Source organism: Entelurus aequoreus, linkage group LG21 (genome assembly GCF_033978785.1).
Source record: "Entelurus aequoreus isolate RoL-2023_Sb linkage group LG21, RoL_Eaeq_v1.1, whole genome shotgun sequence".
Lineage (NCBI taxonomy): Eukaryota > Metazoa > Chordata > Actinopteri > Syngnathiformes > Syngnathidae > Entelurus > Entelurus aequoreus.
Genome location: NC_084751.1, coordinates 50,081,825 through 50,090,258, shown reverse-complemented (window position 1 = coordinate 50,090,258; position 8,434 = coordinate 50,081,825). Strand labels below are relative to the sequence as shown.

At 38.6% G+C, this 8,434-nt stretch overlaps 1 protein-coding gene across 3 annotated transcripts in view; it reads right to left on the bottom strand.

Annotated features, from left to right (window-relative positions):
- LOC133638809 (phospholipid phosphatase-related protein type 1-like) overlaps positions 1 to 8,434 on the bottom strand; it is a 165,043-nt gene that overhangs the window by 44,558 nt on the left and 112,051 nt on the right. The window lies entirely within an intron of this gene.

The following is an 8,434-nucleotide window of genomic DNA, read 5'->3' as shown; positions in this document are numbered from 1 at the left end:
ACCTGCACACCTGTCTGTCAGATGTATGGCCGCCATTGTACGCCGCCAGGTCACGTCACACCACATCAGCCGCTCAGCAGGACTGCTGCTCGTAAAAAGAAGGAACTAAAAGAGCTCCCAGTTCTACCTGGAGAACCAAGCTTTTGTTCTCCACCTGGAGAACAAAAAGAGCTCCCAGTTCCACCTGGAGAACCAAGCTTTTGTTATCCACCTGGAGAACAAAAAGAGCTCCCAGTTCTACCTGGAGAACCAAGCTTGACGGAGTATTTTGCTGCTGAACTCTGCCTTATTTAGATGTTAAAGATCATGTGACTAATCCACTACACCAGCTGTGCATAGCAAGAGCATATTCAGGATATGCTAATCAATAAATGTTTATTTTACTATTTGACTGATAGTTCTGCAACGTGACTGATAGTTTTGCAACGTGACTGATGGTTTTGCAACGTGACTGATGGTTTTGCAACATGACTGATCTCGATCATAAATCCTGAATTTCACCTGGACAGAAGAAGTCTGAGTAGGTATTCCGACAAGTTGGTACACTTTGATAGCCATTAAAGACTTGGAACTGGCGAGAACTCCATGGAAATAGTCTTGGTCATACGTAACTATGAAATGTTATTATGTTATTACTACATCCTTACAGCATGTATATAAAACCTTAATGGAGGTGTGTGGATGTTTTTAAGGGCTTTGTAGGCAGAATTGTGCAGCTCCCAGGCTCCATTGTAAGCAAACTTTTGATTGCATTCATTCAATATTTACAATGCATAACAAATCAAACAACATCCACCGTCATGTCTCTCATGATGATTGTGAACCATAGGCAACATTCCAAAAAAGTGCAGTTCCCCTTTAAGAGACGTAACTCTCTGTGCACAAGTTTAGTACATTAGCTTTGTGTGTGCTATCAAGTTTGCACATGTTTTAATACACACAAACCTCTAGTAAACAATGCCCCAGGTCTGTTGTTTGGCAATATCACCTTACTTGTTTCACCAAGTGTGGCCTGGGAGTCATTTGTTCAATAAATACATTGTACATAAAACATTTACAAAATAAAGGAAAATAGAGCAAAAAAGGCATAACTGCTACTAATAAAGTACCGCAGTACTATTGAATTAAAAAGAGCACTGCTTTTGAAAAATACCAGTACTTTTTTTCCCCCATGGACATGATGTGCATGATGTACATGATGTGCATGGTGTGCATGACGTACATGATGTGCATGATGTGCATGATGTGCATGATGTGCATGGTGTACATGATGTACATGATGTGCATGATGTGCATGATGTACATGATGTACATTATGTGCATGATGTGCATGATGTGTGTGATGTACATGATGTGCATGATGTGCATGATGTACATGATTTACATGATGTACATGATGTACATGATGTGCATGATGTGCATGATGTACATGATGTACATGATGTACATGATGTACATGATTTACATGATGTACATGATGTACATTATGTGCATGATGTGCATGATGTGTGTGATGTACATGATGTGCATGATGTACATGATGTACATGATTTACATGATGTACATGATGTGCATGATGTGCATGATGTGCATGATGTACATGATGTACATGATGTACATGATTTACATGATGTACATGATGTGCATGATGTGCATGATGTACATGATGTGCATGATGTGCATGATGTACATGATGTACATGATGTACATGATGTACATGATTTACATGATGTACATGATGTGCATGATGTGCATGATGTACATGATGTGCATGATGTGCATGATGTACATGATGTGCATGATGTACATGATGTGCATGATGTACATGATGTGCACTTGCATACGAGCCGTTTGTTAGTCAACACACGCACACACACACACACACACACACACACACACAGCACTTCTTGCAAGCAGAAACAGTGTGGAGACAGAAGATAGAGAAATGGCCGTAGTTTGGCTTTAAACCTGCCGATAAAGGTGGCGCTATAAACACTGCAGCCCTGCTCACTAAGTGGTGCTTTAAATCACTAATCCTGGTCTCCATGGCAACGTGGGCTCTGAACCGAGGATGTCGTCGTGGCTTGTACATCCCTTTGAGACACTTGAGATTTAGGGCTATATAAATAAACATTGATGGATTGATTGATTGATTGACAAATAAAGTCAGTGTCTTACAAGTAGCATTATCACTGCAGGACGAGGAACACATCGTAGGAGGATACAATAGCTCACCGCTAACAGCCAGCTAGCGCTCCTCAATGTAAACAAAAGGATGGACTGACACAGATATCGATTGTAACATCATCAAGCACAAGAGCAGTATCTAGTTGATACTACAACGATTACATCTACATTTTCTATGATAACAAATGTGTTTTTGTATTATGTTTATGAGGACAAGAAATATGTCCCTGGACACATGAGGACTTTAAATATGACCCGCTTATGACCCGGTGACTACTTGGTATCGGATCAATATCCAAATTTGTAGTATCACCCAAAATGTATGTTAAGTATCCAAACAACAGAAGAATAAGCGCTTCTTACATTTGAACAGAAATGTAGAAACAAAAAGTAACCAGATATGGACAGTAAATAGATTAATAATCCATCCATTATCTACCTCATAACAGCAACTAAATAATGATCAATGACACAATATGATACTGCACATGTCTCACTGAGTAAACAACAATGAAGTCAGGATGTCTCACTGAGTAAACAACAATGAAGTCAGGATGTCTCACTGAGTAAACAACATGAAGTCAGGATGTCTCACTGAGTAAACAACAATGAAGTCAGGATGTCTCACTGAGTAAACAACAATGAAGTCAGGATGTCTCACTGAGTAAACAACAATGAAGTCAGGATGTCTCACTGAGTAAACAACATGAAGTCAGGATGTCTCACTGAGTAAACAACAATGAAGTCAGGATGTCTCACTGAGTAAACAACAATGAAGTCAGGATGTCTCACTGAGTAAACAACAATGAAGTCAGGATGTCTCACTGAGTAAACAACAATGAAGTCAGGATGTCTCACTGAGTAAACAACAATGAAGTCAGGATGTCTCACTGAGTAAACAACAATGAAGTCAGGATGTCTCACTGAGTAAACAACAATATTTTACAGCTGCACAATTTCTGCATGTGTCCTTTTGTTGTGCCAATGGCAGCTGAAGCACGACATCACACTCCCTCTTCACATTGACACACACGTCATCTGTCACACTTTCATCACAAGTCAAGCATCAATCAATCCAGTACACTTTAGGTGACTTACAGCTTTCATTTGCACTAACTCATGTCAGCTTCATCCAGCCAGGCAGTGATGAGGAGGAGTTGGCTGTTGAAGAACCCTGCTAGACATCTTTGGTATCTGCTAAACATCTTTGGTATCTGCTAAATATCTTTGGTATCTGCTAGACATCTTTGGTATCTGCTAAACATCTTTGGTATCTGCTAAACATCTTTGGTATCTGCTAGACATCTTTGGTATCTGCTAAACATCTTTGGTATCTGCTAAACATCTTTGGTATCTGCTAAACATCTTTGGTATCTGCTAAACATCTTTGGTATCTGCTAAACATCTTTGGTATCTGCTAGACATCTTTGGTATCTGCTAAACATCTTTGGTATCTGCTAGACATCTTTGGTATCTGCTAAACATCTTTGGTATCTGCTAGACATCTTTGGTATCTGCTAAACATCTTTGGTATCTGCTAAACATCTTTGGTATCTGCTAAACATCTTTGGTATCTGCTAGACATCTTTGGTATCTGCTAGACATCTTTGGTATCTGCTAAACATCTTTGGTATCTGCTAAACATCTTTGGTATCTGCTAAACATCTTTGGTATCTGCTAGACATCTTTGGTATCTGCTAAACATCTTTGGGACGTCCTCTGACTATTTTTCTGGATCCTCCCAGAAGCGACAAAGATTGTTGTGCAGAGCTAACTCCAAAAAAGATCTACCCTCTTTTCCGCACTGTAAGGCGCACCGGATTATAAGGCGCACCTTCAATGAATGGCCTATTTTAAAACTGTGTTCGTATATAAGGCGCACCGCATTATAAGGCGCATAGAATAGACCAGTGGTTCTCAAACTTTTTTTGTCATCCCTCACTTTGGACAAGGGGTAGTTTTCAAGCCGCACCTGCCCCCATCGCCCCAACAGAACGCTAATGCCAAGCTTAACATTTTCAAATTTATCGATCATCAAGTAACATCAAGTTTTATACATTCAAACTCAATAACATAAAATAAAATCAAGTTCAATAATAAATAAAATAACTGTGCAGCTGTGGTATAACTTGCATCAAGTTCAATATCAAATAAAATAACTTGCATCAATTCAATAATAAATCAAACAAAAGTGTTATAACATGCATCAAGTTCAATATCAAATAAAATAACTTGCATCGATTCAATAATAAATCAAACAAAAGTGTTATAACTTGCATCAAGTTCAATAATAAATAAAACAAAAGTGTTATAACTTGCATCAAGTTCAATAATAAATCAAATAACTTGCATCAAGTTCAATAATAAATAAAACAAAAGTGTTATAACTTGCATCAAGTTCAATAATAAATAAAACAAAAGTGTTATAACTTGCATCAAGTTCAATAATAAAAAAAAGTGTTATAACTTGCATCAAGTTCAATGATAAATCAAATAAAAGTGTTATAATTTGCATCAAGTTCAATAATAAATCAAATAAAAGTGTTATAACTTGCATCAAGTTCAATGATGAATAAAAAAAAGTGTTATAACTTGCATCAAGTTCAATAATAAATCAAATAAAAGTGTTATAATTTGCATCAAGTTCAATAATAAATAAAACAAAAGTGTTATAACTTGCATCAAGTTCAATAATAAATCAAAAAAAGTGTTATAACTTGCATCAAGTTCAATAATAAATCAAATAACTTGCATCAAGTTCAATAATAAAAAAAAAAGTGTTATAACTTGCATCAAGTTCAATGATAAATCAAATAAAAGTGTTATAATTTGCATCAAGTTCAATAATAAATCAAATAAAAGTGTTATAACTTGCATCAAGTTCAATGATAAATCAAATAAAAGTGTTATAATTTGCATCAAGTTCAATAATAAATCAAATAAAAGTGTTATAACTTGCATCAAGTTCAATAATAAATCAAATAAAAGTGTTATAACTTGCATCAAGTTCAATAATAAATCAAATAAAAGTGTTATAATTTGCATCAAGTTCAATAATAAATTTTAAAAAAGTGTTATAACTTGCATCAAGTTCAATAATAAATGAAAAAAAGTGTTATAACTTGCATCAAGTTCAATAATAAATCAAATAACTTGCATCAAGTTCAATAATAAATGAAAATAAAAGTGCCACTTTGCAATCTTTGCCAAAAAAAGGAGGCCAGGGCAAGTGAACATGAGTTTTACAGTACTCCAGCATTAGTGGCTGCAATGAGCCTGTTTTGCACTGCACAGCTTTTCAAATGGGGGTTGCAGGCTTGACACTGCCACTGTTAAAACCTCATTGAATTCGGGGCTGAGCTGCCTTGACGCGAGTGTTTCCCGGTGAATGACACATTGTGTCCAATGCGCATTTGGCGCAACCCTCTTTATTAGAGCCTGCAGCCCGTTTCTTGACTTTGCCATGGTCTGTGCGCCATCAGAGCAAAAGCCCACACAGTTTTCCCATTTAAGATCGTGTTCTTTGAGGAAACTGTCCATTATCTTGAACAGCTCATCAGCAGTGGCTCTATTTTTGATGTATTTGCAAAACAGCAAATCCTCGCACAGTGACTCGCCATTCACAAAGCTTCCGCTTAGCCCCGCCCCCATTAGTTACTGTTGCTGTCTGTCAAACTTTCGCTCCTACCTAGAAATGTAAAGCATACAGGAAAAATAAGTAATTTACATTTATCTATATAGCGGATTTCACAGACAGAATCACAAAGTGATTTCCAGTGTGTATAGAAAATGAAAGCATAGTAAAAAAAAAAAATCAAAGAATATAATAATAAAAAAATAAAAAAAATCAAAGTGAAATTTCCTCCAGTTCCTCGCGCCCCACCTGTCATGTCTCTATTCCCCACCAGTGGGGTGCGCCCCACACTTTGAGAAACGCTGGAATAGACGCTACAGTAGAGGCTGGGTTACGTTATGCATCCATTAGATGGAGCTGCGCTAAAGGGAATGTCAAGAAATCAAATAGTGACTTCTACTTGCTGCTCTCTGTTCAACAAGCCACTGTTCCAGTTTGTCCTCCAACTGTAGCCATCTTGCTTTGTTCCCTCTGTTTAGTCTTCTTTACTTGGCGCAGGTCATCATGTTGCTTCCTCCACTTCCGCATCATTCATTCCTTAATGTTACATTCTCTCACTGCTGCTCTATTCCTGTCTTCTTCTGCGTGACTGATGGCCTTCACTTTAAACTCTGCGTCTTAATAGGAGCCATTTTGGGTCTTTACATAAAGTTTAAGTCTCGCAAGTACGGTAAGCAGCCGCCAACTTCATTTTCCCCCGTAGAAGAAGAAGCGCGGGGGATAATGAAGTCGGCGGCTGCTTACCGTAGTTGCGAGACCTGTTGTGGCTCAATATTGGTCCATGTATAAGGCGCACCAGATTATAAGGCGCACTGTCAGCTTTTGAGGACACTGGAGGTTTTTAGGTGCGCTTTATAGTGCGGAAAATACGGTACTACTTATTCTATAGGGGAGGGTAATCATTATGCAATTCAGTCTGCTAGAAATGATGGAAAGCGTCACTCTGCAAAGCAACTGATACTGTTGTCAATATTGGAATTGCCACAAAACACATTTTAAGGTATTCATCACTCTACTGCCATCTGGCAGCTGAAATGGACAGTGCACCCCCCCAAATTGTCATGTTTCATGTGTCAGGTAAACCGTGACAAACGGTAAAAACATAAGAAGAGTTCCAAATGATCAGTAAAAAATCTTATTGACAAGCTGTGCCTTAAAGGCCTACTGAAATGATTTTTTTTTATTTAAACGGGGATAGCAGATCCATTCTATGTGTCATACTTGAGATTTTGCGATATTGCCATATTTTTGCTGAAAGGATTTAGTATAGAACAACGTCGATAAAGTTCGCAACTTTTGGTCTCTGATAAAAAAAAAACCTTGCCCCTACCGGAAGTAGCGTGACGTAGTCAGTTGTTCACTCCCTCATATTTTCCTATTGTTTTCAACGCAGCTAGAGCGATTCGGCCCGTGAAAGTGACGATTACCCCATTAATTTGAGCAAGGATGAAAAATTTGTGGACGAGGAACGTTAGAGTGACGGACTAGAATGCAGTGAAATACATATTTTTTTTCGCTCTGACCGTAACTTAGGTACAAGCTGACTCATTGGATTCCACACTCTCTCCTTTTTCTATTGTGGATCACAGATTTGTATTTTAAACCACCTGGGATACTATATCCTCTTGAAAATGAGAGTCGAGAACACGAAATGGACATTCACAGTGACTTTTATCTCCACGACAATACATCGACGAAGCTCTTTAGCATCTTTAGCATGAGCTAACGTGATAGCATCTGTCTCAAATGCAGATAGAAACAAAATAAATAAATCTCTGACTGGAAGGATAGACAGAAGATCAACAATACTATTAAACCATGGACATGTAACTACACAGTTAATAGATCTCAGCCTGGCAAAGCTTAACAATGCTGTTGCTAACGACGCTAAGGCTAACTTAGCAACCGGAGCTCACAGAGCTATGATAAAAACATTAGCGCTCCACCTCCGCCAGCCAGCCCTCATCTGCTTTGCTCAGCAACACCCGTGCTCACCTGCGTTCCAGCGATTGACGGCGCGACGAAGGACTTCACCCGATCATCCGTGCGGTGGGTCTTCTAGCATCGGCTAGGCGTCTGCTAGCATCGGCTACAGCCACCTACAACGTTCTTCTTTGCAGCCTCCATTGTTCATTAAACAAATTGCAAAAGATTCACCAACACAGATGTCCAGAATACTGTGGAATTATGAAATAAAAACAGAGCTTTTTTGTATTGTATTCAATGGGGAAGGCATACCTCTGTTCCCCGGGCTATGTCACGCGCATACGTCATCCTCCGAAGGCTTTTTCAACCGGAAGTGTGGCGGGAAATGTAAAATGTCACTTTATAAGTTAACCCGGCCGTATTGGCATGTGTTGCAATGTTAAGATGTCATCATTGATATATAAACTATCAGACTGTGTGGTCGCTAGTAGTGGCTTTCAGTAGGCCTTTAAACCTTTCAAAAAATGTATATTTAAACACATTTGTATCTCCTTTAGTGTCTTTGTCAAGGGTGAGAAGAGAGGCAGAGTCATGTGACGTGTTGTGGAGTTGCATAACAAGTGCAACAGATATGAGGCTGCGCTGCATGCAAGGTGCAGCAATGCCAACAGGAAGTGAAAGTAGAAG